The 15,834-nt window shown below is 39.7% G+C and overlaps 1 long non-coding RNA gene across 1 annotated transcript; it reads left to right on the top strand.

Annotated features, from left to right (window-relative positions):
- Positions 1-253: 253 nt before the first annotated feature.
- On the top strand, positions 254-10,194 carry LOC123727327 (uncharacterized). Its single transcript, XR_006759251.2, has 2 exons — positions 254-561; positions 9,539-10,194. It is a non-coding gene; the product is annotated as an uncharacterized LOC123727327 (long non-coding RNA).
- The last annotated feature ends 5,640 nt before the right edge of the window (positions 10,195-15,834 follow it).

The following is a 15,834-nucleotide window of genomic DNA, read 5'->3' as shown; positions in this document are numbered from 1 at the left end:
ACAAAGTACCTGGGGCGGGAGCGTTGGGGTGTGTGGGTGGCTAGCAGTCGAACCGGTGAGGTGGGACTGGAGGGGGGACTGGGGTTAGTCTCAGACCTGATTGGCCCACTGCAGCGCAGGGGACACACCTGTGAGCGCCAAAGGCTTAGGGGATTGGCTGAAACCTGAAAATTACACCTGTGTGGGGGTGGGGGGGTGGGCTAGATGTAAACCTAGCCCCTTTACAAATTCAGTCTACTCATCTTAAGGAGCTTAACCAGGTAGCGGCGCCGCAAGCTCCCTTGAAACTTGAACCGAGTCAAACCTGTTGATTAGGTTTTTGGTGTTAGTTCTTCGCCTCCTCGTTGGGTGTCTAGTCAAGCCGAGCTAATTCTCTTGCCTGAGATTGACGACTTTTTCAAAGCGATCGTCGTAGAGGTTGTCTCTCTGTGAGAGGAGGGAAGAGGAAGACAAGCATATGAAGCCAGCAGCCAGCAGCCCCAGCATCCCCAGCAGCCAGTGCACATTGATGGCTCTTGTCATGGGTTTCTGGCTCGCTTGACCACATCTGGGAAGGACAGGGTAACTCACCAACATGATATCTCTTTATTTGTTTTCACTTTGATCAGTGTATGATTTCCTCTGACATTATTTGTGATATTTTTGCTTTGTCATCGCCCTTGTTCAGCACCGGCTTACAGGTACACTGAAGCCCAGTTGTGTGTATACTTGTGCAATGGCCAGTAAGTGGATGGCAAGCAAACAAGGTTGTTGGTATTTGTATGCTGTTACAGGAAAATGCGTGTTTCGATGGCAAGCATATCATAAACTGTATCAGATTCCAGTCCATTTAAACAGAAAGAAAAAGAGGGAACAATAGAGCCAAACGTTCATTACTAAACTGGAAAGACCAGTTGGGGCAGGTAGAGGCAAACAGCCAGACTTGTCAAAGGATATAAAGACAGCGGCCTTTTCCCTCCAATGCACATTTGAAGGAACATTTGAGCAGTTATGGTAACGTTATGCTAGTTTTACATCTAGAAAAGCTGATGATAACGAATTGACGAAAAAATCATGTTGAATGTTTTGATTATTTCACAAAAGAAACATTGTTATTATGTATTTAAAAGATTGTATCTATTTCTGATAAACAATTATAATGAAGGCATGGGAGCATTTCTTGTTGATTTAAAATGGCTTTTGATAACTTATCTCTGATACCAGTTGAATAAGAGTCTCATCGCAGCCTTTTGTTAGGATTGTTGCATGTCTTGAAAAGGAGACTAAAATACCAAGGCTAGGCCTGTTCTTACTTGTTTCCTTTGGCATCTATAGATAGAGATTTGAAATATAAATCTCTGTTTTTCTTAACATTTTGATGTGAGAAATAAGAGGCTTCATGTAGTGGATGTATGTTGAACGTAAAATGTCTGCTCGTCCATTTTACTCTCCTGTGTGGTTTGAATTGCAAGTCAATAAGGACTGTTATATATTGTTAGACTTCTGGGATTATAAAATCGCCATGATGATGGTTATGTTTTTGGAATGTTTTATGTTGGCAAGAAGATTAAACTAATCTTTTGCATATTTCATGGAGTTATAAAGGGGTTGTTTATAAATGGAGGGAAAATATGAGGAGTGAGGTGGAAGATTTTGTCTGGTGGTGAGAGAGAGAGAGATATTTGCGCAATTAATACACATACATGAATGAGTCATTTGTAATTGTTTATAGCTTTTTAAAGATTATGGCTATGGTTTGGGTATTACAGATATCACCACTGGTCTGTAGAGAATTTCCATAGAATGTGACTTGCTGTATTGGCAGGCCATACAAAATGGTGGTTGAATTTTTTATATCATTTATTTTAGAGTTTTTTTTTACAGCTTAGAAAACAGACATGTGAAACTAAGAACACATTTACTAGTGTGTTTCCTCTCGGTGAGAGAAAACTGTAGTGCCAATCACGGAGTAAGGTGAGAGGTCAGGAAAAAAAAACATTAAGTTTGTGAACTGAAGAACAGGCAATTTAAATAGGTACAGTATGACTGACTATGCAGTTTGTTCAATAACCGGTTTAAACCATTAACGTTATAGTCGATCTTGATGGAATGCTGTTGCTTTGTGCCTCGATAAATCAATGGCATTAGGTGCTATAAAAATATGTGAAACATTGGCAGGATTTTAGGGGGGTTTTTTCCCTTATTTTTTAAGGATATTTTTTTATTTAACCTTTATTTAACTATATGTTAAAGGCAATCTATTTAACGATATGTTAAGGCAAGAAAATATAATCAGACAAATCATGGAAATACATTACTCTTGTCTATTCCTAGCTTTAATATCAATGTGAGGAAAATTGGAAATGCTAATCTATATTTGTGAGACTTATACCAACCCAAACTGAAATATAGATTACTGAATTAAGGCACCATGCATGAAAGAGTCTACAAACCTTTATTGCTTAACAAATGTCTTGCAAATTTCACTCACTCATAGGAAATATTTAAAACTAAATGGAAAGGAAACAGTGATAGTTCTAAACTGAAATATTTAACTCTGATAAAATAGTAGAATAGTGAATAGAATTTCAGACTTAATTCAGTGATTTAGCAGAGGGAATTGAACAAGCGACAAAAGCGACAAATCGAGCCACTAAGCTTTTCTCTCCAGTAGTCTGGAGGGTTAATTAGTGGTGTTGAGATAAGGTTTAGCCTTAAATAAGGTTTTGGATTTCCCTGCCAATGTTCTCCACAAAAATGGCAACTATTGATTAAGGGCCAGGCTGGTTTACCTATCAGGTTGTTCATTTCACAGTGGAGTCACATTCCAGCGGAGAGGGCAGAGTTACCTGATCACGCCTCACTTACAAATCAGTAAGGCTACAGCATGGGCAGACATAAGCGCCATGCCAAATGAACAACAGCTCCAACAACGGAATAACTTCAGCCAAAACAGGGATGAGTTTCAGGGAGAAAGGGAGAAAACTTAAGCGAAGCTAAAAGAAGGAAAGATAACAGAAGAAATTCATAGCAAGTACTTGTTGGCGGTAGGATGCCAAGTACTCCGGTAATACTTGAAACTATAGGGTCTACTTGACTTTAACTTTTATTTCCATTGTCTTCTTCTTCATTCTAAAAGCATTCATTCTAATACTCCTTCTTTCTCACTAATCTCTCTCTCTCTCTCTCTCTCTCTCTCTCTCTCTCTCTCTTGCTCTCTTTCTCTCTCTCTCTTCCTCCTTAGGCCTGCAGCCCTGGTTTATAATGCTGATGATTAACCAAATATAGGCTGCTGCAGAGAGCAGGTCTGCTTGGCTTTCTCATTTCATGGGGCCTGACTGACTGACCGGGAAGAAGCTGAAGTGTTTACAGGCTCTGGTTACTGGAAATTCAAGATATTTTCTCCCCCCTTCCCCCACCTTTAATCACTTTGTTTTGTTACATTCTTTCCTTTTGGGTTCCTTTTCACAACGGTAAGGTTACAGGTGCATTCTCCATTTTCATTCTCCACCTCCCTTTGCTGCCTGTGCTTTTCCCTCCCTTATGCTCTGTCTTTCTCTCTCCTCTCTCCTGCTCTCTCACTCTCTCTCATTCACTAAAGCTCTTCCATTTAGCTCACTGGCAGGATGACTGGAAGTCTATTCTTTATTCTTTCCCTCTGGACACAAGATTGTCTTGATTCTATTTTTGTTTCAGGTTTACAGAAAATTATTCCTGTTTAAAATATATTAAAATAGTTAATTGGTATAAGTATTGCTGACTTACTGTACCAAGTCTCAATATATTCTAACAGTTAATAGCATTTTTTTTTACAAAGCACGATGCAAATAGTTTGTAGGCACTTTTCATTGTCGACTAAATGTATACGTATTTTAATTTTAATTCAGACTTGTGTCACTATTATTTTAAGTGGTAATGTAAATAGAATGACTAATTAAGGAATACTGTAACATACTATATTTGAGTCTTTATCTTACATAAATAGAAATAATGAGCATGCAGCATTACGTCATATGGGATTCTAATGAGTGTGATATTTTCACACTGTGTACAGTACCTGTGAATCGCCCATGTTATTCAGTAAACGAAGGCTGTCTCAATGACCTTCTGCACACACTGCATAGGAACAGTTCAGGTCAGTCCAGCATTCCTCCAGGCTTTCATCACATTACAAACACAAATACATGAGGAACAGGAAAAAGCAAGGCATTCATTTCCCCCTTCGTTTTCAACATTTCATCAAATTACTATTGAAATTAAAATGAGCAGAGTTTGGTGCCAAAACAGCATGTTGCAACAACGTGCTAACTGTGCTAACATCTTCAGTGACATGCGATATGAATACGGAACAACTCCCCCCAAAGCCTTGTTACTTAAGTTTTGATTATGAAAAATGCAGTGGGGTTAGTCTAGAATGGATGTTCGGAATGAGGGAAAAGTTGCATCCATTTTAAGAAAAGCAGCCCTCCCAGCCTTGCTGTGCCATAGAACCAGACCAGTCAGAACAGGTTTGGGCAATCATTAACAGCCACTGTGACCCACTCTCCTGTAACAGCCAGCCTAAGCTACAGCCCCTACTAGAACAAAGACCCTGTCTGCCGTACAACAAGCTGTATTTTTAGTTTCGAGGCGAGTTTCAAATACGTGGTTTCCCCCACTTCATGTCTTGTTCAGGTCCTGAGGGTTAGGTGATATATCGAAACTTATCACTGCTAGTTTGAGTTTGAGGTAGTGAAGTCCACCCAAAGCCAAAATTTGTTGAGTCAACTGAAGTGGGGTTGTAATGGATATTGATGACGAGTTGTATGTGTGCCTGGGTAGAGGGGTATACTTGATTTTGTATAGGTTTCTCCTTCTTTCTGTTAAATATAAATGTAGTTTCAGAGATGTGATAGACTGGCCTTCTAATGATCATTTGCATCCACAGTCAGGGTTGTCAACAGTTTAGAACACCCCTCTCTTTTCAGAGTGGAATGTCCCTGAAGCCTCCATTATGCCCATAGGCGGGGCTTATCCACACACAAACCTACCAAAGCATGGTTAGCCTTTATCAATTTTTTTTGTCAGTCAGAATCAGGAGATATCACAACACTAATATATACAAGAGAAACATGTATTGGAAAATGCTCAGAGGAAAATATTATTAATGCGATCTGTAAAATAATCACTTTTATGACCCATTGTTTGTCTCCTATTCATGTTTGGATGGTCATCCCCATCTTACGAGGCAGCATTGGATATAATCACTCTCTCTAATACTGCCTGGTAATGATGATGGTAGCCATCTGCTAACTACAGTGAGACACCACACAACTTACGACATTAGCTAGCTAAATTAACACACTTTACCTCAACTTGGCGGCCATTTTGTTTCAAATTAAATGGCCTGGTTCCCACTGAAATGGCTTTCAGGATCCATCTTACCTGACAGTGCTGGATTGTACAACTGTGTTCTAACACTGTCTGGTAACGATGTTTCCTGGGTGACTCACATACCTCCAGAGATACTCCTCAGCTATGGACAGACTTAGAGGGTCAGGTGTGACCCCTTGATGAAAAGGCAATACCTGATCAGATTATTAGATTATCTGTGGTAACTGTACTGTGGTAATGGTAGCACTTGACTCCAGTTTGAACTCTATCTTTCTTCAAGGATTTGATGTCTGATAACGTCACTGATAAGAAGACTTGGTTGAGCATCGCATCTGTAATTTTGGCTAGAATTTTGCTAGCATGCAGAGGTGTGCTGGCTATACCAGGAAACTGGGAAGAGAATGTGTTTCCCCTTTTTTGAGTTGACTTGATTCTACATGGGCGATTGTCCTAAATCTTCAGTTTGGCATATCTTTATTACACTAGCTGAAACTACACATCTGAAAAATGATTAGTTTTACGTCATCATTTATTTGTCAAAAAGATAGGCATATGAAGTGCTTATTTTGTGAATCATATTGGAAAAATGTATGGCAGATATGACTGGGGTGCTTTGTCAATCAAAGTAGTTGAAATATCTTAGTGTTACTCAGTTAGGAATCAATTTAAGCAAATGGAGTAGGTTAGTGGCACGAATGGATTGCGAGAACCGAGAGGACAAGTAGAGGAGACAGTTAGGGGCCCTAGCTCACCCAGTCTTTGTATTATCCACTTCCCTGTCCTGTTTTATAGCAGCCCCACCCAGCCTGAGTTAAAGAATACCAGTCGGTTGATGGTTCCACCGGTCGTACTACTCATTTCCGTGTCCCCTCCCCCCTTGCAGCGTATGGCTTTGTGTTGTGTCACTGTGATTGGTTCAGCTCGCTTTACCTGCGTGGCACATCCTGAAACTGACACGAGCTCACCTGAGCACTTACGAAAGAAAGAAACTCAACAACATCCTCCTTGACTACCCCCCAGCCTCCCCTCTCTCTCTCCCTTCATATGAATGATTGCTCTTTTTTATCACTGCTAAGTATATCCCATAGCTCTATCTGTAGTGTCTTTTGTCGTTTTACTAGGCTTTATTGGAGAACAAAAGTGTTTTGCCTCGCATCTTTTTTGTTACAATTAGAATGTTTTTATTGTGTTTCCTTTTTGTCATAAGCAACTGATAAACAGCCATAGACTTGAATGAATTGATCCCTTAAGGAAAACTTCCATCTCGTTCCATGTCTCCCATTTTTCATGGTCTTCCATAAAGAAAAATAAATCCCAATTGAATAGCTAAAGCTTTCAAACAGGCAGCACAGACATAGGAAAATAATAAACAAGGAGCCAGTACAGTCTGAATGTTTGTTTAAGGAGGGAGAATCACCCCACAAATATTGAACCACACCTTTATTGGCTCAACTCATGTCGTTTGCCTTTATCTATGACATAGACACACAGAATGGTTCAATGTTTGTCATATTTTTTCTTTCCCTTTTTTACCCCCTCTCCTTTTCACACGGTTAAAAATACCATTTAGATGTTGCACTGAACCTTAAAGTGGCATAAGAATTTCATTTGTGGTGAAAAGGCACCACATTTTCCCACTTAAGCTGTTTTTCTATATCTTTGACGTGACCAGTCAATCATCAATATGTCTTTTGTCTTCATTGTAAATTAACTCCATATAACATAGTCTTTGAGAATACGAAAAAGACAAACTAGTATCCATGTCTGTGTGTGAGACAGACAGACGGACAGACAGACTGACATACTGTATCTTTTTCAGCCTGTCTCTTCTTGTATCTCATCCTGCCTTTTTTCAGCTGGCTCCCTCTGCGTACAGGGGACGGTTGGTTCAGAGCGTCCTTCAGTCGTAGCTCCATGGCCTGTTGATTGGCGTCTTACCAGACATGGTTAGATCTATTTATCCCTGTCTAATACTGTCTGGTAATGCCGTCCATTGAATGGCATTACCTTCTCCTTTTCCTCTCTCCTTCTTGCATAGAAGTTTGAGCTCTTGGGCCTACACTATGTTAATGTGTGTATACACTGTGTTTGTGTGTGTATATGACCAGAACATGGACACAATGATTGAAATGACAGATGGGTTGAGATATGGTGTTTATGGGGATAAAGACAATAACTATAAAGGAACTTTGCACTGGAAGATTGATTAAGTTGCCAGTGATTTTCCATGTGCCAAGCTTGTGTCAGAGCTTCTTCCTTGAGCAGCGGCCCAGGATGTCTAAAAGAAAGCTATACAGCATTTTGGGATATATGTGATGCCAGAAGTAATTGAAATGCTTTAAGGTGCATTCAAATTCTCTCTCTCTCTCTCTCTCTCTCTCTCTCTCTCTCTCTCTCTCTCTCTCTCTCTCTCTCTAAATGTACTGTATCAATTATTTTATATCTATATGGATGTAATATTATGTTCATGTAAATAAAGGATTTAGAATAACATTTAATTTGGTATTATCTTACTTAAAAAAATAAAGATTTGCGTATTCGCTTGGTGTTCCACACGGTTCTCATGGTTACTAAATTCTACATGGGAAACTTGCCCAGAGTTTGGCATTTCTCCAGATACAGTAAAACTTGTAACAACTAAGTTGTAGATAACCATATATGTTTGTCAATAAAAATATGACATGAAAATATCAAATAAACCTGAAAGAAAAATAATATTTGACTTTGCGCCTTTCTTTTTGACTGTGATCATAAAGTGTTGTCTGAATGCATTGAATTATTTTTTCTAGTCACATAGTTTTGTTTGAAGGGATATGAATGTGATGATATGCAGGCCTGTCCTTGCTGTTTGCTCCGATCATTGTGTTCAGGGGACTCTTTACCAGGCAGAGCGCAATGCCTGGCCCCAGTCAGGTGGAGATCAGGTTACATCTGAACAGAGCTCCTTTTTAAATGTCTCAATTTACCCATGAGGTCCCCCTATCAGCCAAGCCAAGCCCTCATTGTGTTCCAACTCCTGCTCAAAAGCACCTCCTAACAGGCTGCCCAGTGTGTCTCGTTGTTAGCCTGAGATGCATAGAGACACTTTTCACAGATTTTAGGGCCAGAAATTCACTCTTAAAGCTGGAATCCACATTAAGTGAAACAGCGCCACTGGACTCCCCAGGCACATTTGTGATTGTTTTTGTTTTGTTTATGACAGGAGGAAAGGAGCATCCAGCATCTTGGTAAAATTGTTTAGCACATACTCTGCTGTTCTACGTGCAATGATGTGCAGCAATGTCCCAGGGGAAAAAAACTGTGTTTGAAGGGACTTCTTCGTTGTTGTAATATTGCAAACGGAAGTTGCAGTTTCACCGTTATGGATCGTAGCTTTAACATGCACACATGCACGCTCGCACACACACAGACACACACAAACACACACAAACACACAAATAGCATAACCCCATTGGTGTTTAATTAGAGCAGTTAGAGGCCTGAGGTGTACACTATAAAGCAGGATTGAGGAGTTGTCCTAACTTGCCAAAATATTCTAAAATAAGTTAAACATTTTTGAAACGATGAGCTTGAATTGGGAATGGTCTAATTGACTCAACAACCAAAAAACACATACAGTATATATGTTTAGCTTTCTTAATGAATCAGAAAATCAACAGTTATTTCTGGTTGTTTATCAAAGTTAGCTGGCTAACTCATTGATCCTCTTTGTAGTATACCCCTCTGAGGGGTTGGTTTCCTTGGAACTCTGATTGTATCAGGAGGAACACAAACACAGAGTCCATTCGACCATTTACTAAACCAGGTCCTGGACCCCACTGATCTCCGATGCAGAACAAGAGCTGAGCACGTTAAAAGGTTCAGAGGAAATAGTCTTCATCCCTCGCTACTATGAAATGGTTTTCCAATGCTAATGAATAGGTGTTTGGTTAACAATCAGCCAACAAATGTGTAACTGACTAATACTATGCAATGAATTGCGTCAGTTTTATTTCCCTTGATGCTTTGACTGAACATCCACTTTCTGTGTGAGTTCATGGTCACAAAATGTTATATTCATGCCAAATCAAGGAAGGGGTACACATATATTATTTTTTTGAAACTATAAAAATAAATTACATAAAACATGTAAAAACTTCAGGGGTAGTCAACTATTTTAACATGTTGGCTTTGTGTGACATCACAGACTGCCCGTAGCTGGGAGAGGGAGGATTCCAGTGCTGGTCTGTGCATGCACCAGTGCCATCCGACCAGATTCCTGCGATTCACCACGGAGGGTGAGGTTCACCTGGGTTTACCAGTGAGGTGAAACGGCCCCATAATAGAGGGGCCACGTTTAAGGCCAGGCACCACAGGCTGAATTTACATTTTTGCAACTACCTGTCAATTTTGAGATTTGTTGGTATTTTGGTCTATTAATATTAGAATTTCCATAAAGTATATATAAACATTTTCTTTAGTTTATCATACTATTTTCATTAAAATGTTAATGAATTTTAAACACTTTAAAATGGACATGCATCAATAATTTCTAATTATACATCATTTTAAAGCCTATTTCATAAAGAATGTTACAAACTGGACTATATTTAGTAACTTTGAAGAGTTGGTGATTGGGTCTAAACAGACGTTTGGCGTTTTGTAGAATAAATTGCATGTATTTGTCTTTAACTGACATTTCCCAAAAATCAGACTCATGCCAAGAAATGTTTCTCAGCTTCAGAAGCATTCACCAAATATTGTGTGGTTATCCTTAGATATATTTTTCACACTTGCCCAGAGGGAATTGTTGATTTGTTGTAAATTTTTTATTCTTGAAAAATTAATAAAAAATTAATTTGACATACATGTTTTTAGTTTTTTACAGATACAAAGAGGAAAAATGTATTTATCAACAATCTGCTCTGGACAAGTCCGGTCCTGGAGTGTCTTAACAAAATTAACCCAATATATATATATATATATATATATATATATATATATATATATATATATATATATATATATATATATACATATATATATATATATATATATATCACACACACACACACACACACACACACACACACACACACACACACACACACACACACACACACACACACACACACACACACACACACACACACACACACACACACGGGGAGGGATCTCCGGTAGAGTGAGTCAGAGAGATTGAACACGTAGTAGGATTTAGGGCATTGTGGCATAGTTGGTATACCGTGCCTTCGGAAAGCTCTCAGACACCTTGACTTTTTCCACATTTTGTTACATTACAGCCTTATTCTAAAATGGATTAAACATGTTAAAAAACTCAGCAATCTGCACACAATACCCCATCATGATGAAGCAAAAATAGCTTTTAGAAATGTTAGCAAATTTATTTTTTTCAGACCCTTTGCTATGAAACTTCAAATTGAGCTCAGCTGCATCCTGTTTCCATTGATCATCCTTGAGATGTTTCTACAAATTGATTGGAGTCCACCTGTGGTCAAATCAATTGATTGCACATGATTTGGAAGGCACATACCTGTCTATATAAGGTCCCACAGTTGACAGTGTATGTCAGAGCAAAAACCAAGCCATGAGGTCAAAGAAATTGTCCGTAGAGCTCTGAGACAGGATTGTGTCGAGACACAGATCTGGGGAAGGGTACCAAAACATTTCTGCAGCATTGAAGTTCACCAAGAACACAGTAGCCTCCATAATTCTTAAATGGGAACCACCAAGACTCTTCCTAGATGTTGGGAACCACCAAGACTCTTCCTAGAGCTCGCCGCCCGGCCAAACTGAGCAATCGGGGGAGAAGGGCCTTGGCCAGAAGGAAGCCCCTCCTCAGTAAAAGGCACATGACACCCCGCTTGGAGTTTGCCAAAAGGCACCTAAAGACTCTCAGACCATGAGAAACAAGATTCTCTGGTCTGATGAAACCAAGATTGAACTCTTTGTCCTAAATGCCAAGCGTCACGTCTGGAAGAAACCTGGCACCATCCATACGGTCGCCCCCAAAGCCAATTCCTCCTTTGGCCGCCTGTCTTTCCAGTTCTCTGCTGCCAATGACTGGAACGAACTGAAAAAATTGCTGAAGCTGGAGACTCTTATCTCTCTCACTAACTTCAAGCACCAGCTGTCAGAGCAGCTCACAGATCATTGCACCTGTACATAGCCCATCTGTAAATAGCCCATCCAACTACCTCATCCCCATACTGTATTTATGAATTTATTTATTTTGCTCCTTTGCACCCGAGTATCTCTGCTTGCACATTCATCTTCTGCACATCTATCACTCCAGTGTTTAATTGCTATATCGTAATTACCTCGCCACTATGGACTATTTTATTGCCTTACCTCCCTTATCTTACCTCATTTGCACACACAGTATATATACATACTTTTTTCTACTGTATTATTGACTGTATGTTTGTTTATTCCATGTGTAACTCTGTGTTGTATGTGTCGAACTGCTTTGCTTTATCTTGGCCAGGTCGCAGTTGTAAATTAGAACTTTTTCTCAACTAGCCTACCTGGTTAAATAAAGGTGAAGTAAAAATAAATGATAGTGGCAGCATCATGCTGTGGGGATGTTTTTCATAGGCAGGGACTGGGAGACTAGTCAGGATCGAGGGAAAGATGAACAGAGCAAAGTACAGACAGATCCTTGATGAAAACCAGCTCCAGAGTGCTCAAGACCTTAGGCTGGGGTGAAGGTTCACCTTCCAACAGGACAACGACCCTAAGCACACAGCCAAGACAACACAGGATTGGCTTCAGGACAAGTCTCTGAATATCCTTGAGTGGCCCAGCCAGAGCCCGGACTTAAATGGGAACCCGATCTAACATCTCTGGAGAGACCTGAAAATAGCTGTGCAGCAACGCTCCCCATCCAACCTGACAGAGCTTGAGAGGATCTGCAGAGAATAATGGGAGAAACTCCCCAAATACAGGTGTGCCAAGCGTGTAGCATTGTACCCAAGAAGACACGAGACTCTAATCGCTGCCAAAGGTGTTTCAACAAAGTACGAGTAAAGGGTCTGATTACTTTCCAAATGCACTGTATATTTGGATGTATTTGGAAACCCAAAATGCAATCTGACACTTACAGAAAATGAAAGCAATTCATAGCTATTTCATTGAGTGTCATTAGGTCCTCTAACAGCCATCTTCACTGAGAGAAGTCAAACACACGTACAGGTATGTCAATTGAATTACAAGAAGGGGTTCATTTGGGTGGGAGCGTATGTCTAGATTAGGGACATGACGGTTATAGTTTAGTATAAATATTTATGATGATGAATGATCCTCAATGAGCCAACATCTATTGGAGGTAGTTCTACCACCCTAAAAAAAACATGTTCATCTTGTGTAATAGCCACAATCACAAAAGCAAAACTCAAGACAAGGAGTTTTTCTATCTTAGAATAGTGCATTATTCTCATACAATATATTCACAACATTTTTCTATTTGCTGCTCTTGCTATTTCCCCTCAAAAAGGATGAGGTTTCACTGAAAAACATGATAGACACTTCTTGCCGGGTTCTCACAGTTGGGGGAGGCTGGCAAATCCTGTGTTACGTAACAGGATGTATATCTCCCCCTCAGTGGAATGGATCTGACCCTAAGCATGGGAAACACTTACCCCTAAAGCCCCCATTGCCACTGTAATTCTGTAAGGATATCATGAATGGTGTGAGAGAGCAATTGAAAACAGCCTTTCTTTACACCAAACTCCTTCACTTCCACTATAACACCTTGACAAGGAGAATCCCTCTGTGTAATGGGTTGTACAGAGACACCATGACTGGAGGGTGCACTACAATTGCTTATTACCTGGTGCATGAGGCAGTTGGGATGGCATGGGAATAGGCAAATCTCCACATACACACATCTTCCCCTGTCTCCCCCAATGGCAAACACACGCACGCGCACGCGCACGCGCGCACACACACACACACACACACACACACACACACACACACACACACACACACACACACACACACACACACACACACACACACGCACGCACGCACGCACGCACGCACACACACACACACACACGCTCTCTATCTTGGCTGATGGCGAGCCAAGGTGTAAAATAGTGACCTTGTAGCAGTCGTGAGGACAAAGATTCAGCAGTAGGCAGGCAGGTAGAGGTGTAAATGGTGGTTGAATTTATTTACACAGTGCTGGTGATGATGGGAGCATTTACAATTCAATTGATTATATATACAAAGTTCTAGACTTCAAACGGACTATTCTAAATAAAAAGCTTATTATATGCCAAAATCTGTACTAACCATTCAAGTCACAGGTGGGGTCTACCTTGCCAGAAAGTTCCGACCCTACCATTACGCTTGTTTACTCTGAGCTGCACTGGAGTTGGAACTCAATTACATTTTAGTCATTTAGCAGAGTCTCTTATCCAGTGCGACTTTCATACTTTCAATCATGGTTACCTTAAGACACGGTGGAGCCGGCACGAGATCGGATCGAAAAACGTACCTCAATGCAGGTATTCTAAATTTGACCTTCATCCACACTGCACCATTGAGAAGATTGAAATACTGCTAGTTTTCTTGGAAAACTGCCCTTTTGTCCTCATGCTAGCTAGCATTAGCCACAGCAGCCATTCTGGAATGGCAATTTCACACATCATTGGACAAGGTGGAAAAACCAGACATGTGCTCCAAGTAAAAAACAATGAAACAATTGACATAAAACTGGTAAATAGAGTTAAATAAACCAAAGCTTCTTTATAACAAGTGTTGCGCAGTTTCTGAGCTCTTCAAACAACTTCTAGAATGAGAAATGTAGGCTATGCATGTAATAATATATTTAGGTAATGACTGAACATAAATTAGGCTACAATAACCAAACATTATCGAGTGCTGGGGAAATGCGGGGATTAGCGATAACTTCAATACTGAGTATATATTTAACAGGGAATTGATAGACGTTGACAAACAAAGTGCACACAATTGACACAATGAATCAATGAATGTGCACAAATAGGCGGGAGTCAGTGGAGACTCCCGCCAACCCCGACAGTCAGGGTTGTAAAACAAACCTGTTTTCTTTGTCTACCTACGCAGCACTTTGCACAGTGTCTATCAGATGGCGGTTCTTTATCAAGGTGTGACTAACATTGGCTGAACACTAATGAAACACAAAGCACTTTAACACAAGAATATGGGAGGGTTCCATGTAAAAGTTAGGGGTGCTTAGTGTCTTCAATGTCCTACCAAGCAACAACTGAACTTAAAGGTAATATTTTCATTTATCTGGAAAATTGTGTATTGTTGGCCATTACTTTCTTTGGCCATTATTTACCAACATTTATAATCATAAAGAAATACAAAATCCATTCATAAGTAAAATACAATAAAATCAAAATCCTTATCCTACCCAATCAGACAATAGGATATTGTAGAGTTGCATGGCTGTTTGATGCAATGTAACCTAACATAGCAGACGTAGAAGAAACGCATGAGCAAAGTTCTCACATCCGGTTTTCATCGGCAAAGGAAGATAGTTTGAAGGTACCGATGTCCCTAAAAACTGGATGATTGTGGTTGTTGGCAAATCCGCTAAAGGTAGATGCAATGACACCACTACCAGTAAATTATCAGGGTGTTGGGAGGTAGGGATAGGATTAGTGGTAATTGCCAACTGTGACGGGGTGGGTCCTCTGTAAGCAAATTATTGAGATGGGGAGTGATTACTGGATTTACCAAAAGGGAAGCAAAAATTATCTGGGAGAGAAAAAAGGAAAATGGTTCCTTAGCTACTAGTATTTGCCAGTTGATCCATATTGCAGAAAAATTATACACAAAAATAAACAAAAAGTGTACAAAATTAAACCTAGAAAGCATATCAGATTTGACAATGTTTAGGAAAACAATTCAATCAAAATTGAAGAAATGGAACAAATAAGGTGTGGAGTACCTGTAGCTTGAACGAAATGCCCCCTGGATAGATTTTTAATTTTCATTATAATACCAGTATGTAAAAGCATGTGTGCATCCACTATCAAATATTATTTTGCAATTTTGTTAGATACAATGCCTTGGAAAACTGGTAAATCCATTTGATTGACACTCTGTTGTCATATTTCTCACTTTATCCATACTTTATCATATTCGTCACTTCATCCCTACCTATATGTGCAGTACCAGTCAAAAGTTTGGACACATCTACTTATTCAAGGGTTTTCTTTATTTTGACTATTTTCTACATTGTAGAATAATAGTGAAGACATCCAAACTATGAAATAACACATATGGAATCGTGTAGTAACCAAAAAAGTGTTAAACAAATCAAAATATAATTTATGTTTGAGATTCTTCAAAGTAGCCACCGTTTGCCTTGATGACATCTTTGCACACTCTTGGCATTCTCTCAACCAGCTTCATGAGGTAGTCACCTGGAATGCATTTCAATTAACAGGTGTGCCTTGTTAAAAGTTAATTTGGAATTTC

This window comes from Salmo salar, chromosome 15, assembly GCF_965601325.2.
Source record: "Salmo salar chromosome 15, fSalSal1, whole genome shotgun sequence".
Taxonomy (NCBI): Eukaryota; Metazoa; Chordata; class Actinopteri; order Salmoniformes; family Salmonidae; genus Salmo; species Salmo salar.
Note: the sequence above shows the minus strand (reverse complement) of the source record. Positions and strands in the feature narration are given on the sequence as shown.